Source organism: Pinus tabuliformis, chromosome 9 (genome assembly GCF_031772625.1).
Source record: "Pinus tabuliformis cultivar Carrire ecotype Pingquan chromosome 9, CPIR1, whole genome shotgun sequence".
Lineage (NCBI taxonomy): Eukaryota > Viridiplantae > Streptophyta > Pinopsida > Pinales > Pinaceae > Pinus > Pinus tabuliformis.
Genome location: NC_142307.1, coordinates 1,540,407,936 through 1,540,424,294, shown reverse-complemented (window position 1 = coordinate 1,540,424,294; position 16,359 = coordinate 1,540,407,936). Strand labels below are relative to the sequence as shown.

The window sequence follows — 16,359 nt, the reverse complement described above, 5'->3', positions numbered from 1 at the left end:
ACATGTTTCCCCTTATCTTGTTTTCTAGCCTGAGACCATTTGTCCATAAGGAGTTTTTCCATTTCTTCATTCGAGAATTTGGACAAGCCTTTGATGCCCAGTGAGTTCCACCATATGGCAGCCTCTTCTTTCAAACCAATTGGTACTATAAACTTCCATCCCTCCCCAAATATGTTCTTTAGTTTTTGTATGAATTCTTCAATAGTAGGGCTATCATCTTTTCCAGTAAAATTTTCCATGAAGAGGGTTTGAGAAAAATTCACTTACTTGGCGAAAATTTGAAATGGCCACAATTCCGTCAATATTGCTCAAAATCCTTATTATGACCTGCTTTGGGAAATGGAACAACCATTCTGCATCTGCCCATGTGATAGAAATCCTAATCTAGGCACTGGAATTTCAGATCTGCGCTGCAACTCTCCTATCGTCACCAAAAAATTCTGAAAAAAGAGATAATTTTAAATCAACGATATCTCCCTCATCCGGACTTCGGTTCAACTGATTTTTTTTTTGAAATTGGGTATTTTTTCATAAAGAATCCAGATCTGCAATTATATTTTGCAGATCTTGCACCAAGACATCCAGATCTGCACCGCAAACTCGCTGCCCCGAAAAATTGTCTGCAACCCCACTGATTTTTAAATCAGCGATATCTCCTTCATCCGGACTCCAATTCGACCGATTTTTTTTTTTGAAATAAGGTATTTTTTCACATAGAATCTAGATCTGCAATTAGATTTTATAGATCTTGCACCAAAACGTACATATCTGATCTTCAAACTCGCCGCCCCCGAAATGCTGCAATAAAAAAAAATCTCCACTTTTTTTGCCCAAGAAAGTGCTCTGATACCACTTGCTATAGATCTAACCCAAAAATATATGATAATAAAAATAAACTCAAGAAATATCAAGATCTCAATATAGATAGAAATGCTTCTTTATTGATCAAACCCTTAAGGTAGGGCAACACCATATATTCACTCCTTAAGGAAGGAGAACACTCCACAAGCCAGAAGCTTGTTCATACAATAATCCTTGACATCTCTCCATGTGGAGTCTCTAGCCTCTATATAGGCCTCATACATACAATACCATGGGTCATTACCATGGTTCCCTCATACCATCGAACTAATACCATGGGCCCATTACATTATTACTAACTACTTGTGGTCCCTTACATGATATGGGTTAACCACCTTATTTATTACTATGGCCCATCCCATTATTATTACCTTGGGTACCTCCCTTTGTACCCCATATTATCCCCCCTATGTATATAACATATTCGGCATGAAAAAAACATCGTGGAGGGAGTAGAGTGAAAGACTCCATGATAGATATGCAAAGGTTCAAAACAGGATGAGAGGACACAGCTTGTCGTCTGGCCCTCCTTCTAGCACCAGAAATGTTGACAGTGCTGGACCCGCCAACATGTCAGGGGATATCCCCGGTAAGAAGTCCCAATTAGACCTCAGATAGTTTGGTGTAGGATTCCCAGCAGTGGGTCATACGGTAATGCCTTGACTGCGATTTCGCACAGAGGCAAGTAAGATGTCCCTGTTGGTAGCAAGGGTGTGACAGCTGTGACGAGACAAGGAAGGTGCATGAACGGTTCTAACACACGAAGAGTTGGGTGAATGCACTGCTTGGAAACCTATAATAGTACGTGGCTTGGAAGGGAACACATGAGCGAAGATGCATCACAAATTGGAAAGAAAGTTAGCTAACAATCCAAAGTGATGGTTAAGCCAATCAACAAATTTCAGTAAGATTCATACATACTTATATAGAATAGTCCATACATGCATGTGTAAGAAAACATATACATATATAATTTAGAGTAAACAAGATAGCTGGAATACAATATGACATATGCATGAAACGTGTTGGCTCTATTATATTAAGAAGTGTAAGTTCCACTCATACAATACATCCATGTCCAACCACTAGTTCCGATAGTGGAACATTTTAGCCACAATTGTCTGCTCTTCCAAAGAGATATACTAGCTCTGCATAGTGGAGAAGCCAAGGCGCATTACAATAATGTCCAAGCTTTCTCTAAGATACCCCTATAAAAGCTTGGTTGACCAAAAGCCTATACAATGAGTTATGAGGTACTATTTATGGTAAAAGGCGGGGTGACCCTTGACATTCCCCTTTGAGACTGTTCATCTATCATCATGACTCTTCAACTACTCTATGACTATTACATCCAACTATCGACACTTGAACTTCCACTTGACAAGACGTTACATTACAAAGCTGAAAGCACATGTTCCCACGTGAGACAAAATGGCTTGAGAAAGCCATGCAAGACATCACTGACACTCAGACTGTTGTGGTGAGACCAACTATTTAACATCCTTGTGATGGTCGAAGGTGGTGAGATGATGCCAAGCTTGGTCATCCGTGCACTCAATGGTGACATCTTGCTGAAGCTAACTCTTGCCTCCGTTGCATCCGTGTGCACTGGTATGGCTCCTCCGTCCAACTCGTCTGATATTATGTGCATGGTCTTCTTAGGTGCGACCGAACCGGCAACACACTGATGCGTATTGTCTGTGCTGATCTCCACGTGTGTGTTGGTGGTCATGCAGATCAACTGTCAAACTGCATGTTCAACCCCATTCAGACTTACTTCTTGTCTTTTCCTCAGTGAGTGTGCCAAATGGGTGGGATCACATGTGCGTGCACAATGACATGCATGCGATAAACAACACTGCTCACCTTGTCTGATCCTTTCCATCTGCTGCAATGGATATATAACTTGTACAGGCACAGTTTCATCCGTCTGTGCATGTTGCGCCCCCTGCTGTACCTGTTCTTGCTGCAACTCATTCTCTTGTCGATGTGGCTCCCATTCTTCCTTAAGTTGTTCTTCAACACATGCAACTCCTTCTCTGTTCCATTCTCTGCCTTCATGCGATCTTCATGTCGCGCCATCACCTCATAGTCTCAATCTCGAAATATGCTTTCGTCATGAGTGGATCTGCTTCGAACTTGCAGCTTTGCTCTGCCTCTATGTTGTCAACAACCTTCCTCTTACATTCGTCGCATGCACGTGTGATGCCTTCTGTTGTTGCTGATGGTGTTGTTTGCTGTGATGTCATTTCCATTGATCTTGATATCCTTGTCCATGAATAACTTGATGTCTTCGTGGATAGGAAAGTTCATAGACACTTGATCCACTGCATCCCCAGTTGCGCTCTTAACAGTGTCTTTGATTCTACTCTCCTGGAAGCCGTTGTACTTGTGCTGCTGAGAGACATACGAACACCTATGATTCCTGGAGACATAGAAACACTCATGGAAAATAATCTGTAAGTCAAAAACCAAAACAAACTTGAGGACTGACTTGCAACATACCTGTGTGATTGAATGTGAAGATTGTGCAATTTCTGCTGGGAGGTCGGGAGACTGACTGCCAAAATTGTGCAAGGCATAATCCGGGTTGTCAATAGGTTGACTGACTGTTGGAACTGGACAATGCATAGTCCAGACTGGCCTGCTGAGGACTGAAACTGTGCTATGCGCAATTTCAGTCATCAGTAACATGCAACCAGCAAACTACATTGCGTAGTTTCTAGGGCAGTAGGACACTACCTCCAAGAATTGTGCAATGCAAGCCTGAAGGTCAGTGTGCAGACTTACACAATTTCTGGAGGGAAGGCAGAGCCTTCGCTTTCGGAAATGTGCAATGCTAGCCAGGCAAGGCACGGTCTAGGCCAAGGCTGCCAAGTCCAGCCGACGGGCAACCGGAAACATGAGAAGTCTAAATGCATGGTGAGATGAGTGCAAACAAGAGTGAATGATCATACATGCAAACAACAAGTGCAGGATTCAGAACACGGGAAAGCATGCATGTGTGTGAAGCGAGTCACCGCGACTGCGACCGTTCGTGCAAAACAATGTCATGCATGTGATGACAATGAGATGTGAGTGAAAACTGAAATGATGCTTATACAAGCTGACATACATCAAAACGACAACAAGTTCTCACTGAAATCAAGCAGACAATGCTCACACAAAGTGAAACACAAAAAGCGACAGAAATGCAACGCAAGACACGAAAGGCGAGCTTACCCCAAGACAACTAAGCTGAATGTGATGACGACTCCTAGATGCAATGTGGGATGTCAGAGCTACAAGGTTGATGTGAGGAATGAGCTTTGTAGCGTCCGATTAATGAGTTTTGATAAAATCGAGGTTGTGACGCGCATGCCACAAATGTAGGAAAAGCGACACTTGGCGGGAGGTTTCTGAAATGATCCTTGCATGTAACCTACAACTGCTAAAAATAGATCCCTGAATCAAGAGATGCCTTTGCATGCTTCCTTGGGAGAAGTAGTCCATGCATGCAAATCAGTTCTGCTCGGTCCCATAGGGAACTGGTCAACCTGAAGGCAAATGCATCGGTCTGTTGAGTTGAGGGGAAAAAATGCGCATTTCTGGGAGGGAGCTGGGCTGGCTACCTAGAAGGTTTGCACAATTTCTGGGCTGAGCATTTGACTAATGCCTAAAATTGTGCAATTTCTGGGCTGAGCAACCCTGCTGGGAGGAATTGCGCAATTTTCTCAGTGAATAGTGATAGGCATATTTGCGCAATTCTGGAGCCCAACAGGCTACCAGACAGAATTGTGCAATTTATGGAGGGAAGGCTGGTTGCCTTCCAGAATTGCGCAATTTCTTAACGGAGCTGCTCAACCTATAGCTGGACCAAGTCCAGTGAAACAACCTGTGAGGGGGATGCAACAAGCTTTGATGGACAGGCTGTCATTCTACAAGAAAATCACTGAAGCTTGTGTACTTGACAAGGTAAGACATGCTACTGTGAAAGGTTGGTAGGGAGGCTCCAAAATGAAGCTAAGGAAAAATATTGGAGGGTGGTTGTAGCCACTACAACACGATAATAAATGAGAGATCGAGAAATAATTTTTTCACAGTGGTTGACGTAAAATTCAATGGGCCTAATGTTATATCTGGCTCGCATGTCATATCAAAGTATTTTGGTATCCAAATATCTATATTAAGGCATTGAGGGACATCTTCGGATATCCGAATCATATGTTACATTAGACCTATTTGGATTTGGATTTGTTTATTATATCTAGCCTCCAACTTATTCGGATTGCAAACAAATGTGCACCATAAGGTTGAACAAGATTTATGGATAACTGGATCTCATGGGATAAGCACCTTTTAGTTAAAGTGATGGGTCATAACACCAAGTTCCATATGATTAAAGTTTGTAGCACCCAAGACAAGGGGTTTAAAATTTTAGGTTTTTCCCACTATTACACACAAAGGATAAATTTGAGGTTTACCCCTCCATGTCGTAAAAACCAAAATTTTTTGTATAAGGTTTTGGGTGCCAATATTGGGAAAACCCATGATTTTGGCCCAGGGTTTTTGAGTAGTTCATAGTATTAGCCCTGGAAGGGCTCCATGGGGCTATGTTAGCCTAGAACAATTTATGTGGTATGTTTTCCTTGATTTAGTCCTGGTGTTGATCTATAAATACCTCTTATTGATGCAATGTGAAGGAAAGAAAAAAAGGAGAAAAGAAGGATCAAAGCATATATGTGTAAGACGTGAAGATATAACACAGTCAAGAAGTTAGTGGTCTGGTATGAATAATTCTAATAATGAAGTCAGAAGAAGACGTGTGATTTATTTAGGGAAATTTTCCAAACTGAGAGCTTAGGAAACCCATCTAGAACAAAGTTTCGAAGTGTTTAATGAAGTTTGTGGTGTAAGCTTGTAATGATGATTGAGGTAACTAGGACGAGAAATGTTTATACTTAAGTAAATATTATTCTCTTAGGGTAAGGTTAAGTACTGAAGATAATAAAGAATGTTGTAGCAAATAAGAGGAGTAATGTTTAATCTATACAATACTGAAAGTAAATCAATCTTGTGATGAATAAGATGTAGTTGTAGATTTGTGAAAAGAAAAACAGAATGCAATGGAAGAGTTGTGAAGAATAGAATAGAGTGAGTTGTGAAGATAAAAATTAGTGCTATGTGCAGTGCAAGACAGAAAACAATATTAAATCTTGATCATTTTAGGGGACTTGTGTCTCCTTTTGGTTGGTGCTAGTAAATCATTTCAAGGGCTTAGTGTCTCCTTCTGGTTGGTGCCAATAAATTAATGTAATAGTATATTGGTGCCTATAAGAACATTCATATAAATATGTTTTGTGGTTTTCTCCCACAAGGGTTTCCACGTATATCTGGTGTAATCTTATGTGGTGATGTGATTGATATTTTACATGAATTGAATGTTTTGATTGTTAAAATTGACTATTATATTGATTCACCCCTCGTCTCAGTGTAATTATAGTTCCAACAAAGACTTCCCAATATCTAAAGCTAGAAGATACTACTTCAACAATATCTTGGCATGCATTGGCCGACATCAATACTCCATGAACCATTAAAATAGAAGGATATATTAAAAAGTAAAAGGTAGCTATATTGATTGATTCAAGTAGAATCCATAACTTCATCAATTACAAATTGGAAATACTTCTTAATTACTTTGCATATCCGTCACCACAATTTCAAGTAATGATTGCAGATAGAGGTACCATAAATTGTTCAGTGAAGTGCCATAATATTAAGTTGAATATGGAGTAGTATTTGTTGGTTAGTCCCATGATTACAATCCGAATGGGTGGTGTTGATTTTGTATTGTCTAATGGTTACAATCATTGGGAACAACAACCCTTAATTTTCAAAATATTTTCATAATATTTATTTGGAAGAAAATGGAATTGAGCTTAGAGGTATCCAAGGGAAAACTAGTAAAGTGCAAAGCTCTAATATCATGACAAATTATAAAAAGGGACACCAAGGTGTAATTGCACAATTGTGTTCACTAGATGTTCAAACATCTATATCCTCTGCTCTAGTGGATCTCCAAAAAGTTATCAACAAACATTCTATGATATTTGGAGAGATGTATAAGGGTCTTCCACCTACCTGATATCGTGACCATGCTATTCCTTTGCAACCTGTAAATGTCTCAATTAACGTTACAAGTATCCACATGCACAAAAGAGTGATATTGAGTGTATGGTTTAAGAAATGTTAGAGGCAAGCATCATTCAACCTAGCTAGAGTGCTTTCTCTTCACCAGTGGTGATGGTTATAAAAAATGATGGTTCATGGCATATGCGTCCAGATTGCAAACAACTAAACAAAATGAAAAGAAAAGATGAGTTTCTTATTCTTGTCATTCATCAATTATTAGATGAATTCCACAAAATATTTTTCTTTAATAAGTTGGATTTTTTTTTCTAGATATCATCAAATCAGAATGAGGCATGAAGACATCCCCAAAACAACCTTTAGAAAATATGAAGGTCATTATGAGTTTTTGTTATGCAATTTGGACTTACAAATGCACCTTCAACATTTCAAAGCTTGATGAATTCTATTTTCAAACCCTTCCTTAGAAAATTTGAGTTAGTATTTTTTGATGACATATTAATTGACATCAAATCTTGGGAAGAGAATTTACAACAAGTTGACATGGTCTTTGATGAGCCCCAAAAATGGACAATTATTTGGGCTCATTCAACCTCCTAAGTTGACTTAATCCACCATTCTCATTGGTTTATTGCATGTTTTTGATTATTTTTATGTTAATAGAGTGAATTTGGTTAGTCATTATGCCAACAAGTCTAATGGGTGCTTTGTGTAGCCTTTTTGGTCCACTTGGAGACAAAATTGAAGGTCTTAATGAGCACTTGGCAGCCAAATTCGTGGGAGAACAAGCTAGAGGATTTGTAGGAAGGTGTCCCCCTCATTTATGGGCCCTTACCTCGAATTCTCCACCATCATCTCGGAGTTCAAAGGCCACCGAATCAATCAGCACAAGGGCAGCCAAGCAAGTCAAGTAGGACTGCTGTTAACTCCAAGTTTTGGGCAGCCGAGTCCCTAAAGTTTAGGAGGACTGTTGGGTCCTCAATTTGTATAAATAAGAAGGCTTAGGGCCTCATTTTGGTTAGCCAGTTAGTCATTTTCTTAGCCAGTGGATGTTAGCTAGTTAGCCAGTAGGTAGTAGCTAGTAGTTAGTCATTTCATAGCCTTGTTGTAGTCATTTTGTAATTCGATTTGTATGAAATAGATTAGCTTTGCTTTCAGCTCATTCTCAAGCTCTCCTTGTGGACAGTTTTGATGTAACTCTTCATTCTTGATTAATAAAGATGAATCCAGCTTTGCACCAGCTCTAAATCTCTCTTGGGAGGCTGTAGCTCTTGGGGTTGGGCCCATCTCAAGCACCCAGTACCTCCTTCGTTTATCTTTATGTGTTTGCTGCGTTCTTAAAATAAAATCTGCTATTTGTATTTAAATCTTGCATTGTTATTTGGATTTCTTTTGATGGTTAAAGTAGATTCTCATGATTAGAATAGATTGGTAGGATAATAACAAGAAAAAGGCTACCAAACACCTTGGATCTCACCTCCCCCTCAGTGGAATCATGAGCTGGGACCAACGTGACTTTGCTGCCAACAAAAACGTTGTTTTGCTTTTCCATGCAATTCTTAGTGTTGGAACCCTCTTTTGTAGATGCTGATATTAGTAGTGTTTAAATGCTTCAGTTGATGATTTCTTAGTGGCATAAGTTAGTTCATGCATTTCATTTCGAATAAACTGCTGTTCATTTCCTTTTGCTGTTAGGTCAGATTAGAGTGAAGTGACTAGGTCATAGATTTTATAACTAGATCTTTGTTTTCTTGCATGTCTTTGTTTGTCCAGTTTCAAAAACCACTTGCAGAGTACCTGTTATCCTTCCTTACCTGCCCATACTCCATCCAACCTACTTGCTTCATCCTTCACTTATAAACCTTACCTTACATTTGCCTCATCCGCTTACTTTGCCATGATTCTCATCTTCTTGTGCAACATCGCTTCATCCATCCTTGAACAAATCCAATCGCTCCTTAACCTCATCCACCAAGTCCTAGACCTCTTCAGACCCCCATCCTACCTCCATAACCATCCATGCATCTTCCATCAATCACCCATCCTCAAAAATCCCATTTCGAAACATCCTGTAGAAGAACTTTAGAACTTCCTGTAGAAACCCCTGCAGACTTCCTGTAGAAGTTCATAAACACGGTTGCATGGCATCCTGACTTTGTGAAACTCTCTGAAAGGATGATATGGATCCCTTAGACCCTCTCTGTACCATCCCAACCTTTCCCAAAGCATTTCATCCCTTGATCCATCCCTGCACAGTGGAAAACTAGTTAAAAGCACATGCATGATAATTTTAATAACTTAAACAAAAATACAAAAAGATGTTTTCTTCAGATAGTGATAACTTAGACACATGCATTTTACCTTCCTAGAAGTAATGGAATCTCTTCTCGTAGTTTGCATTCTCATTTTTGCATCAGTAGGACTAGTTGGTAGAATTAGGGTTTGCTAGGGTTTGCTAGGGTTTGTGTTTCTTTTTGGCTTTCAGTTTCTTTCCGCAAGTAGATTAGCTTCCTTTGAGTTAGCTTTCGTCCATCAGTTAAAAATATTCTTCTAAGAGCTCATAGAAGTTGGCTTGAGCCCCTAGCGGACTTGTGCCAGCTGACCAAGTGACAGCTGCGGCAAGAGCTAGTACTTGTGCATACAGCACCGTCGCTTCCAAGTTTGTTACGAATTACCGGGTTGATAAAATTAAAGAAGGGAGTTACAGGAGTTGTAGCATTATTGCTACAATACTGGAGCCCACCATCCTTTTGGCGCTGTTGCCGGGGAAGCGTCAGAGTATTGGTGATTGCCGCTTTTCTTCTATTTTCCACTGCAATCTTCTACTAAGTAGTTTATTTCATTTCCATTATGCAATTTCGTTTATGCAAAAGTAGATTAGCCTTTCCCACTTTCATAGATTAGCATTTCAATTCCGCAATTTCATTTCTGCAAGCGTAGATTAGCATTTCAATTCCGCAAGCGTAGATTAGCATTTCATTCCTGCAATTTCATTTGAGCAAAATAGATTAGTCATTTCCTGCTTTCATTTCAATTCCGCATTTTCATTTTAGCAAGATAGTTAGTTGCAGCTCAATCTATTTCAGTTTTGCATGTAGAAGTAGAAAAAAGCAAAAATCAACCAAAAAGATTTCATTTCATGCCTTGTAGGAGTAGAGATAAGTTAGAAAAATGATTGTACAACACCCCCACTTCTTCACACAGCCAACGTTCTCTCTTCTTCGATGGCTGTGATTAAAGAACCCCTGGGTGGACATCAAGGCATATTTAAAGAACCTCTAGGGGAGAAGAAGAAGAAAACATTCCTCTGGAGCAAATGGCTACAAGTAGAGATGTTGGGAGCAACATCTTGTCCAAAGATGAATTTGAAAATCAGATCAAAGATTTCAAGAGTGATATGAGGCAGTTTCTTGCCATGCAACTGGATACCTTGTGGATCCAACAGAAGCAAGAGGAAGCCAAGAGGGCTTTGGTCATTTTTTGTCCTAGGTGCACTAGAAAGCATCCTAGGAACGAATGTCCATTGTACTCCATAGAAGTGTGTTTTGTCTGTGAAGAATACCATCCTACAGATCAGTGCCCTTCCTTACCCAGAATCAAAGCTGCATATCAGAGAGCCAAAGGAGCCACTGAGTCACTCTACTACATGAACCAAATTTGGTCGCATGGACCTAGATCTTACCTGCAGGAACTGCAAGGGACACCCGAGATCTATTATGACCCCTATCAAGCCACTTTCATGCCTTCTTGGGGTCCCCCTGCTCATCCTTCCTGGTTCACACCTCGTCCTTGTTCCTTCACAGATCCATATTATGCCCAACCAGTTGCTCATTCATTTCACTCTTATGCTCAGCCACAGCCTCAGTGGAATGCACCTTATCAGGAGTGGAGGCCCCAGTACAACTCTCATCCCGCTCATTTTCCTCCACCACCTGCTCATCCACAACCATCGCCTCCTCCTCCACCAAGGCAACCCCAAATGCCTACCCAACCACAATGCCATCCATCTCCATCTCAATTTCACACCTCCACTCAACTACCCGTACCATTTCCAAAGCCATACAATGGAGCAGCTCAACCCCATTGCAAATCTGAGGCACAACATATGCAAACAACTCCTCTTGAGCTCAATGATCTTCACCATAGCTCAGGAAGAGTGTTGCAAAGCAGAGACTATATTGCAAGCATTGAAGGACCGCATCCAGCAAAAGAAGATTCAAAAGAGGAGATCAAAGAACCATGGGCTGCACTTGATGAAGAGAAGAGATCAGAATCAGAGATCAAGAAAGCTTCCTCATGGTTACCATCAAATCTTCCATGTATTCAAGAGAAAGATCAGCAAAAAGAGGAAGATGAGAAAGTCATGTTAGAAGGTGACATGAAACATGATCCAGATCAGCAAAAGAACCAAGGATATCAGAGCTATATTGAGACATGGTTCCAGACAGTCACTAAGTTGCAGCAGTACTCTCTTCCTCAGCTATGTTTGATCCCTTCAAGGTCAGATCATTTGGTCTCTGAGATCTGGATACCTATCCAAGCATGCATTTCGAGCCTCCACATCAGTTTATCTCTAATCTCGATGTGCACATGGCTCCATTGGAAGTATTCTTATACTTGAGAACGATTTTGTTTTTCAAGTAGGGTAGGGTAGAAAAAAAGAGAAAAAAGAAAAAAAGAGAAAAAAGAAAAAGAAAAAAAATGAAAAAAAAGAGGAAAATAGAAATCTAAGGTGAAAACCTCCTCGGAGGCGCCTTAGATTGGCTCATTGATTGAAAACCTCCATGAGGCGGTCAATGGGTTGGAAAAAAAAGAGAAAAGAGAATAAGATCTTTGGGTGAAAACCTCCCTTGGAGGCGCCCAAGGCAGGCAATTAGGGTGAAAACCTCCATGAGGTGCCCTAGTTGTTTTTCAAAAAAAAAAAAAAAAAGAGAAAAAGGAAAAGAAAAATAAAGCTAATCTCCATTGAATAATTTCATGTTGCAGCAATGACATTGCAGGTTGCAAGAAGGACGTTTCATGACAGGAGGAGCACTCAAATCAAGATCAAAGAAATTTTTCTTGTGCCTTCTACAGGAAGCTCTGTATTTCTACAGGAAACATCCTGTAGAACCTTTGGACGAGCCAAATCCAATTTCAAAAGTGAATCTAATGGTGGGAATCTGTTGATTAGGCCTACAAGCACTTGTGTGTCCATCCCTTGCCTTTATCCATCATTTTTTTCCACCTCCTTGTGCTTCTCATTGTGCTTCTACAGGAACTTCCTGTAGAAATTGTGGGAAACTAGACATGGATTTCAAAAAGTGGTTTGGTGAACATGGTAGCTTCCTCAAGGGTTCAGAAGCCCTCATGCAATCTTCCAACTCCTCCTCCATCATCTCCATACCTGCATCACAGCCCAAGCTCAGTTTTTCCTTCCATGCAAACATTTGCAAAAAGCCTTGAGGCAAAAATCCATAGAACAAAATTTGTTTTTGCCATAACTTGAAAACCATGCATCCATTTGACAAACCGTTTTATGGGGAATTGTACAAGGGTGATGGCAACATGCTTGAGCAGTTTCAGCCAATTCTGGTGCACGGTTTCCAAGAAATTAGCCTCCATCACCATCAGCCATTTTTGCATTTTCTCCATAACCGTGCATCCGTTTCAAAACCTGTTTCATGGGGATATGCATATGAGTGATGGTAACCTACCCAAGCAGTTTCAGCCGATTCCGATGCACGGTTTCCGAGAAATCGATCTCTGAAATCTTCAGCCATTTTCCATTTTTCTCGAAATCCGTGCATCCATTGATCACGATTTTTCTATGGGAGATGCATCATGATGATAGAAACATGCTCAGAAAGTTTCATATCAATCCGCTTTACCGTTTGGGAGAAATGGCGAAAACAAGTTCTGGTTCTGTGACATTGCTACAGCAGCAGCTTGAAGGTGCAGATTTGAACGTGGAAACAATTTCCTGGAGCTTAGATCTGGCCAGAGGACACCTGCACAAGGAAAAAACAATCAAAGATTAGCATCCAAGCCACATGCAATTAGAAAAACCAATGCATGCAGCAATGATAGGCCACAGCAGCTCACGACAGCCATTCAACTTCGAGGTATGTGACTGAAACTCATTCTTCTATTGCATAAATTTAATTTCAAAACTGCATGAATTAATGGAATGGTGGGATTAAGCCACGAATTATCAAGGTTAAGCTGATTTCCTTCTCTAGAACTCAGCCGGCAGTGACGCAGTACACGTGGACAGTTGACTCACGTGGAAATTAAAAAAAACAGGAAGTGTTGGCCGTTTGAACTCCAGTGCAACTAATGGTGAGTGATTACAGGCAGAGAACTACAGTTCATAATTACACTACAGTGAGGAACAACACTTCTAGTTGCATGAGGCCACGTACACTTGGCCACTTCTCTCTCTCACGTGAATCACGCCTCAATTAAAGTTGCTCGGCTGACTCTCACCATCCGCTGATTAATTTTTCCACGTTCTTGACAACAACCAATGCAATACATACAACCCTGAGACGCTGCAACTCTGATCTTCTTGTTTGGCTACTTTCTGTGGTGCAGTCATAAACAAGCCTTCCATCATCCAGTCTACTGTCATCATCATATGGAACTGAATATTTGCAAGCTTTGGGATAAGAATTGGTTTTAGTAACAATCTCTTCCATTGTAAACCACCATCTAAAAGGTAATTCAGCTTCTAAAGGTGTCTCTTGTTATCCCAAAAAGACCACCAATTCTCAACTGCTTCAATCCGTGCATGCTGCATTCTCTGTGTGCTTTGACATTTTTTTACAAGTACCTGTGCAATAAAGTGAAAAATGAACAAGTACTCATGGAACTCCAGAGACGCTGAAAGATTCAGTTGACTTTGTGCAACACCTTCTTGATAAGTATGACAAAATTATTAGCATGGCATTTAGCAATGATAAAACTTTCCAAAATGCTTTGAATTCATCATTTGAATTCTTTATTAATTTGAATACAATGTCACCAGAATATATTTCTTTGTTTGTTGATGATAAACTTCGGAAGGGTCTAAAAGGAGTCAGCGAAGAGGATGTAGAAGTAATACTTGACAAGGGAAAACTGTTTCAGATAATGCTGAGAGGAGTCTAATTGTGAAATTGAAGACAGAATGTTGTTATCAGTTCACTTCGAAGTTGGAAGGTATGTTTACAGATATGAAGACTTCCAGGGACACTATGCAAGGCTTCAATGCATTGCTGGCTGGATCCAATGAAGTCAGCGAAGAGCCTACTTTGGCCGTGCAAGTTCTCACAACAGGTTCATGGCCAACACAGCCAGGTGCATGTTGCAACCTGCCCATAGAAATCTGGGCTGTGTGTGAAAGGTTTAGGGGATACTATCTCAACACACACACTGGTCGGAGATTGACATGGCAGACTAACACGGGAACTGCAGACCTAAAAGCAACCTTTAGTAAATCTAGGAAACATGAACTTAATGTTTCCACTTATCAGATGTGTATTCTAATGCTGTTTAATTCAGCAGATTGTTTGAGCTATAAAGAAATTGAACAGGCAATAGATATCCTAGCTGCAGACCTGAAAAGGTGCTTGCAATCTCTTGCCTATGTAAAGGGAAAATGTACTGCGTAAAGAACCTATGGGCAGGGATATAGGTGAAAAAGATACATTCCAGTTCAATGACAGTTTCACCAGCAAGTTTTACAAGGTGAAAATAGGAACAGTGGCTGCACAAAAAGAAAAGAACCACTCAGCACTAGAGGTAGAAATAAGACGTAGAGATGGAAGAACAACTATTCATGTCATCATCGATAGTTGTGAATGCCCCAAGGCACAACAGCTCCCCTCGCATCCGAGATCAAAGAGAAAGATGTAATATCGAAAGCTTGATCTGGACTAGAAAGTAGTCACACACTGGAAATAACTGGAATAAGTACTTCTCTGTGGCTTCATGTAAGTGGGTCATCTGCAAGATGGCCCACTCATACAAGGCCTGTTCATTCACACAAATGCCACATTAGAACAGTACTATTGAATGAATCGATGTAGAATGTCAGGCCCCACTTGCATACAGCCTTATCCATTCTTTTGTTGTTTCCACAGCCTCAATTTCATTTGTCTTCCAGTGTTTTGCAATGTTTTCAGAAAGAGGGTCATCTGGATTTGGTGCACTTAACAGTGCTTGCATACTCAGTAAAACTGTTCGAATTTGCAATGCTGGACTCCACTTGATGGAGATCAAAGAGATGAAGTTGAAGGATCTGCCCTATGATCAAGGATCTCAGCATACAATTTATATTGGCCTGCATGCCTCAGTATGAACTGTAATTTGATATCTCTCAATGGGTATTTGAAATAAAATTCCACGGTTGCAATCACAGTTTAGACACACATGGAGATCTAACCTTCAGGTAGACTTCATGGATATGATAAAGAAGCAACAGTGAGGGTCTCAATGATGATGTAACAAACACAAGAAAGACCACCACAGAAGGAACAGGAAGAGGAATGAGGGAAAAGGACAAGCTGTTGAGGCCAAAGCAGGGGGTGGTAAAATAACACAAATGCCAAGGGAGAAGCGGTTGCAAGCACGAGCAGAAAAGACTGAAAAAGGCCAAACAAGTAGGGACACACCCAAGGCAGCCACAGCACAGTTCAAGGAGAAGGCACCCCCAGCCAAGCAAGCAAAATCAGAGAACTGTTAGCAGACTGTTTCTACAGGAAGACAGAGAACTGTTAGCAGACTGTTTCTACAGGGAGATAGAGAACTGTTAGCAGACTGTTTCTACAGGAAGATAGAGAACTGTTTCTACAGGAAGCTAGCGAACTGTTTCTACAGGAAGTTTGGAGAAAGGGCAGCAGAAGGAGAAATTGGCCGAGATTTTAGCCAAGGAGGCCACCAGGGCCATCAAAGATGAGGAGAGAGATTGGTTGCTCAGAGGATGAGCAACACTTTTAGTAGGGGGGTGATGATGAGCCCCAAAAATGGACAATTATTTGGGCTCATTCAACCTCCTAAGTTGACTTAATCCACCATTCTCATTGGTTTATTGCATGTTTTTGATTATTTTTATGTTAATAGAGTGAATTTGGTTAGTCATTATGCCAACAAGTCTAATGGGTGCTTTGTGTAGCCTTTTTGGTCCACTTGGAGACAAAATTGAAGGTCTTAATGAGCACTTGGCAGCCAAATTCGTGGGAGAACAAGCTAGAGGATTTGTAGGAAGGTGTCCCCCTCATTTATGGGCCCTTACCTCGAATTCTCCACCATCAGCTCGGAGTTCAAAGGCCACCGAATCAATCAGCACAAGGGCAGCCAAGCAAGTCAAGTAGGACTGCTGTTAACTCCAAGTTTTGGGCAGCC

At 40.6% G+C, this 16,359-nt stretch overlaps 1 pseudogene; it reads left to right on the top strand.

Moving 5' to 3' along the window:
- The window catches only part of LOC149154495 (cullin-3A pseudogene), a 59,305-nt pseudogene extending 44,434 nt beyond the window's left edge, over positions 1-14,871 (top strand).
- Positions 14,872-16,359: the final 1,488 nt, after the last annotated feature.